The sequence below is a fragment of the Sinocyclocheilus anshuiensis genome, unplaced genomic scaffold, assembly GCF_001515605.1.
Source record: "Sinocyclocheilus anshuiensis isolate Anshui unplaced genomic scaffold, SAMN03320099.WGS_v1.1 scaffold966, whole genome shotgun sequence".
Classification (NCBI taxonomy): domain Eukaryota; kingdom Metazoa; phylum Chordata; class Actinopteri; order Cypriniformes; family Cyprinidae; genus Sinocyclocheilus; species Sinocyclocheilus anshuiensis.
This window is the reverse complement of record NW_015540909.1, coordinates 471,263-477,219: the sequence shown is the minus strand read 5'-3', so window position 1 is coordinate 477,219 and position 5,957 is coordinate 471,263. Positions and strand designations below refer to the sequence as shown.

Sequence of the window (5,957 nt, the reverse complement as noted above, 5' to 3'; positions counted from 1 at the left end):
GTCATAAATAGAACGAGGCATCAGTTTACTGCATCCAGTGTAGACAACATCACTGATTATAATGGGTTCTATTCTACACCGGACGCGAGCGGTATTTTGTATTTTGTCGTGCCACGAGATGTGATGTGACCGATGTGATAACCATGAGTTCTGGGCCGCAGCGTGGCCGGTATAAACACCAGCATTGACTCAGTGGCCACGATTAGCTCCGGTGGCCATAACACAGGCATTAATGCGCCGCAGACGCGTGCCGTGATGCACAGATCAGCTCTAGTCTCTAACGTCACTGAATCTGCTGTTAAAAATGAACCATTCATTCATCATATCATAATGCAAAACTAAGAATTAGAATCATTGTAATGTGATGATCAAATATAGGTGCAGGTGGGTGGCGGGCGGATAATTTGAAGCAGCGGACTCGGGTGAAGTTTGCGCGCCATCCGTGCATTTCTACACTACACTGACATGGATCGCCAGTAGCAAACAATGGAGCGTGCTCTGCTGGACAAACTAAGTAATTACACCATTTCAAGCATTTTATCTGCGTTATATGTTCTGTAAAAAAGATTTCATATCGGCGGCATATTCGCAGATACCGATATATCGGCGACAGGCTCATATCGGCCGATAATATCGGCTAAACGATATATCGGTCGGGCTCTAGTCCTCTTATCCATGAGACGTGGATAAAAGCTAACCGTGAGGTGCATCAGTGCAGCTCCTCCCTTTTCTCAAGTCCCTCCATCAGTCGCTGATATCCAAACACCTCTCAGGCGGCGCTAAGACAAAGAAGCATTTCAGAAACATGTTTGACACAGGCACAGAAAGAAATCAATGAGCTGTCAGCTCAATCTCTTCCCTCGGTGTGCCTTAATGGCTCAGACGAGAGAAGACAGTGCAAGCTTGACCCCATCACTTATAAAGTCATCCAAGCTTCGATTTCACTTTAAATGACAATCTGCAGGGTTAAAAGTGCAGAATTAAGAGATATTTTGATTTAACTAGCCTTCAAGCCCCATGTGGACATTAACCTCAGGGACGCCTTGAAGAAATTTAAGAGGGGAAGCAACTAGTCACTTTGTATGTAGCCACCTGGTATCTACAAGTAGGGCTGGGTAAATTTTCGATATCGATACCTTGACTTCGATACCGGTTCCTGAACGATACTTTTTTCGATACCAATTTTATGAAATCAAGTTTATCAAGATTACATTATCTAAAAAAAAACCTGAGGTTTTATTTTTCAGCTTGTTGATGTTTATACAAACTCAAAGACTCATCTCCTGAGCCACTGCACAAAGGAACAAAATGTAACCAACACAATAAATCAGTGCAAATGGTTTTAATAAAGCTCAAATAGTCTTCAGTTTACACATCTGTTAGGCATTTACACGAGTGCGTGTTCGTTTTAAAACGCAGCTCAGACAGAATCATGATTTCTATTTATTTTCCACTGATTTACTGATGAGCATTAGCAGCTTCCAGCGCTGTCTGCTTGTGTTCTCTCTTCCATGATCGCTGCTCTGAGGTAATAACATATTTAATTTCAGCAACATTACATGGCCAAAACACACATTAGACGGCAATCGGAAGTTATTACAAACACTCGATGGTGGTTTAAAGTGAGTTTTGAGTAAAAGCGGAATATAAATCTTATTCATTGTCTTATGTAGCATGATGCTACAGTTTGCATAAATGCTCATGTAACGCGCTTTCGGTCGTGTAGTATGAACGGACATCTGCATATGATCGGAACTCCACGCAGTTCCAGCGCTACTTTCCATTGGAAATTAATGACTGAATGACCGGTCTGTCGCTTGTCGTTTGTCGGAGATAGTGGAAAGTCGGCTTGAAACGCAGTGGAAACGCCAGTATGATGAGGATAGTTTTCATTTTAAAACAAACGCACCAGTGTAAATGTAGTCTTACATCTAAGGGGGCTGGGACGCATTCACACTACAGCCTCACGTGTGCGCCACATCTCTGAGTGTAACCGGTGTAAACTAGTAGGAGTGTTCGACTTGACACGGACTGACTGTGCAGACCGATCGGTGTATAACAGTACCACGAGAGCTAAAGAGAGCAGACTGCTCCGTGCGCTTTCGAATCGCTCTCGCGGATGTCAAACACTGATCGATCTGTGCTACACCTCTTCTAGTCGAACACACCGGCTAGTGCTGCAGGCTTATTGGCTCACTGACGCTGATGAGATTAACACCTAATGTATCGAAATTTGGTACCGAACGACGAGACGTTTTTCGATACTCGATGGTATCGAGGCATTTCGGTCTGTGCCTAAAAAGTATAGAACTCGATACCCAGCCCTATCTACAAGTGAAGCTGCACACTCATAATGACAACCAAACATCTTGAATTCCCAAAATAAATGATTCTACTGGTTCAGAATGACATTCTATGCTAAAGGAAACTGCTTATATCAAAGCTCTTGTGACACAGCGCGCCGGGAACGGGTGCAGAAAAACTTCTGTCAGCTTCTTTAAGGATGTCTTCAGTGGTAAGCCATGCTACAGGGGATAATTGGTAGCGGTGTGCATCCACTAGCAAATAAAAACAAGGGCAGCCATTACATACTGAGCCCAGATGCTCGGAAGCACCTCCGTCCCTCTCCTCTTAATTAGGTTGCACAACACGAAGGGAACCAGGCTATTTTTAGCCCCTTTAACTACTGAGGGCTCTCAAAGACCAGGAGAGAGTAGAAACAAGAGAGAGAGACAGAGAGAGAGAGAGAGAGAGAAATGTCACCTTTATTTTTAGAGGACACTGGAGCTACAAAGGTCAGAAAAATAAATTTCAGACATGTTGCTTGTTATCTTCGGTCAGAAAATTTAGACTTGACCCTGAAATTGCCTCCAAAGATAACAGTGAATTCATCTTGAGAACGTTACGAATGAGATTACGCTGAAGGCCAATTGCACAAAATCAATTTCAAAGAGCGAATCAACTAAATCAAATATTGCATTTCATACACAGGCCTTCTGATGCAAGGCATTCAAATAGCAAAATATCTGTATTATAATTCACTTGCCCTCATTGCAGAGTAATATTTTTGTTTTCAGATTCCCTTATTAAATGGTTTTACAAATAGCAGACAATCTTTTCTATACAATATTAAATCCAAAACTGACTTAACACTTTTTTTAGACAATTTTCCGGCATCATTAATGTCAAAAGCTCAAACGGCGAGAGTTGCACCCCACAGTTTTATATACAGAGATATACAGTGGGTACGGAAAGTATTCAGACCCCCTTCAATTTTTCACTCTTTGTTATATTGCAGCCATTTGCTAAAATAATTTAAGTTAATTTTTTTTCCTCATTAATGTACACACAGCACCCCATACTGACAGAAAAACACAGAATCGTTGACATTTTTGCAGATTTAAGCAAAGGGTCTGAATACTTAGGACCATGTGATATTTCAGTTTTTCTTTTTTAATAAATCTGCAAAAATGTCAACGATTCTGTGTTTTTCTGTCAATATGGGGTGCTGTGTGTACATTAATGAGGAAAAAAAATTAACTTAAATGATTTTAGCAAATGGCTGCAATATAACAAAGAGTGAAAAATTGAAGGGGGTCTGAATACTTTCCGTACCCACTGTAGGTTTTCCTGAACACCTTAGCCAAAGCATCAGCAATAGTAATAAGGATGACTGCCTTAGAAAGCATCACTAATAATTATATCACAGCCCACTTTCACAAGCTAATCAAATGCTAATGGGTAAATCAAGTCTCACTCTACAGTATTGCCTGCTGCACTCAGAAATGGGTCACATTACAGAAGTTAAAAGGCTTAGTTTACCCCAAAATGAAACTTGTGTCATTATGTACTCACACTCCTGCCAATACAAACCCATATGCAGTTGACTTTTGCTTTTAACACAGGAGAATGCTAAACCAGCTACTCTCCATACAAAGATTCACAGTGCTCATGTCTGTCACAATTCAAATATAAATAAGCAACAATATATTTTTTGGCTACTATTTAAGTTTAAATACCACGTCGTGCATTTAAAATCATTTAATGCACGGCAAGCCGTTAATTATCCCTTACATACAACGTTTACCATCCAACCTGACAGAACTGGAGAGGATCTGCAAGGAGGAATGGCAGAGGATCCCCAAATCCAGGTGTGAAAAACTTGTTGCATCTTTCCCAAAAAGACTCATGGCTGTATTAGATCAAAAGGGTGCTTCTACTAAATACTGAGCAAAGGGTCTGAATACTTAGGACCATGTGATATTTCAGTTTTTCTTTTTTAATAAATCTGCAAAAATGTCAACGATTCTGTGTTTTTCTGTCAATATGGGGTGCTGTGTGTACATTAATGAGGAAAAAAAATTAACTTAAATGATTTTAGCAAATGGCTGCAATATAACAAAGAGTGAAAAATTGAAGGGGGTCTGAATACTTTCCGTACCCACTGTATATATATATATTTGGTTGTTTATGCCATGTCACCATTTAAGGCTATTTTCATGGTAAGAACAGAATAGAATCAGTTAAAAAATATTAAACATATTTAAAAGGGGATAAGGGGTGCTTCACATTGTATAACATTTCCAGTTATGTTATGTACAGTCATACAGCCCTAGTATGGCTAGAAGAAAAAATAAATAAATACAAAACCCATCTTTGGCCAGATCTTCAAAAAGATTAAATTCTCAGCTTCGACTGCTGTCCTGAGGCCAGTGCCATATCCTATTCTGTCCATCAAACTCAGTGGAGACACAATAGCACAATGCTATAAAGAAGGATATAACAGGCTGTCTAATCTCCCACAGCTCATGCTCGATTGATTCAGAACAGCTGCGCAAACCGCTTACATGTCTTTTTTTTAACCCGTTGTTTAAAAGAGAACTGTGTCAAAGCACCAGGTTTTATTAGCTGTGATTAGATGGGGTTTATTATGATAGAGCCTAATGGAATGCCATCAGCGCAGGCGTGAAGTTCTGCACTGGAGTCCTGTGTCTGAAACACAATGAGACGTCTATGTAAAGCTCCTCTTAAGAGACAAACAACAATGGAGTGTCCGTGTCAGTTTGTACATTGCTCTTGTTATCCAGGCTCCATTTGTGCTGAGGCAGGACAAAAGATGCTTCAGGTTTCACTAAAGGGGGGGACAGAAAAACTGTTTCTGATAAGGCCATAGTCCTTTCTTTTTTTCCTCATGTACAAGCTTCAGGTTACTGGTAGAAATAGACAGATATGATACGATTGGCTGATATGATTGCAAATAATGACAATGACAATTTATTGGTCTATTGTTCTAAACAGCATTCACAAAAACTAATAATCTAGATCACATGTAATCAAGCAAAGCATTTTGAATGTACAGGCTTAAAGATAATAAATATCTGTGTTAGCACTTGAAATTGTTTATTTAGAAAATTAAATTCTGACATCAACTGCTCCATCATTAAGTTTTGTCTTTTAGACCACATACCTCTAGAGGTTTATGTTTTCATAATGAGCATTGCGAATACATTACAATAAACATTTTTATTATCAGTTATCTTAAAGGGGTCATATGATGCTGCTAAAAAGAACATTATTTTGTGTATTTGGTGTAATGAAATGTGTTTATGCGGTTTAAGGTTAAAAAAACACATTATTTTCCACATACTGTAAATTGTTTCTCCTCTATGCCCCGCCTTTCTGAAACGCGTCAATTTTTACAAAGCTCATCGGTCTGAAAAAGCGAGGTGTGCTCTGACTGGCCAGCTATCCAGTGCGTTGTGACTGGCCGAATTCCTCAAGCGTGTGACGGAAATGTTACGTCCCTTACCATATTGTGATGCCTGCGGCAACCACATGTGACGACCCCGGGCTGGACTCCGCTTCGCCCATGGTGAAAGCCGATCTGGCGATCGACAGCGCGAAGTTGAAGTATTTCCTCAGCGACCAGCACGGATCAGCTCCAGGCATGACAAAGC

At 40.2% G+C, this 5,957-nt stretch overlaps 1 protein-coding gene across 5 annotated transcripts in view; it reads right to left on the bottom strand.

Moving 5' to 3' along the window:
* ndst1b (N-deacetylase/N-sulfotransferase (heparan glucosaminyl) 1b) overlaps positions 1-5,957 on the bottom strand; it is a 125,548-nt gene that overhangs the window by 40,598 nt on the left and 78,993 nt on the right. The window contains exons 1-2 of one of the 5 annotated variants that reach the window (XM_016487113.1): positions 2,593-3,233; positions 699-779 (exon numbers count right to left, since the gene is read on the bottom strand). The exons of 2 other annotated variants lie outside the window; for them this stretch is intronic. The gene's annotated coding sequence lies outside the window, so the exon portion shown is untranslated. Of the gene's footprint in view, positions 1-698; positions 1,035-2,592; positions 3,234-4,650; positions 4,802-5,957 lie in introns of those variants that run through there. 2 more of the 5 variants (XM_016487116.1, XM_016487112.1) reach the window with 2 other exon arrangements.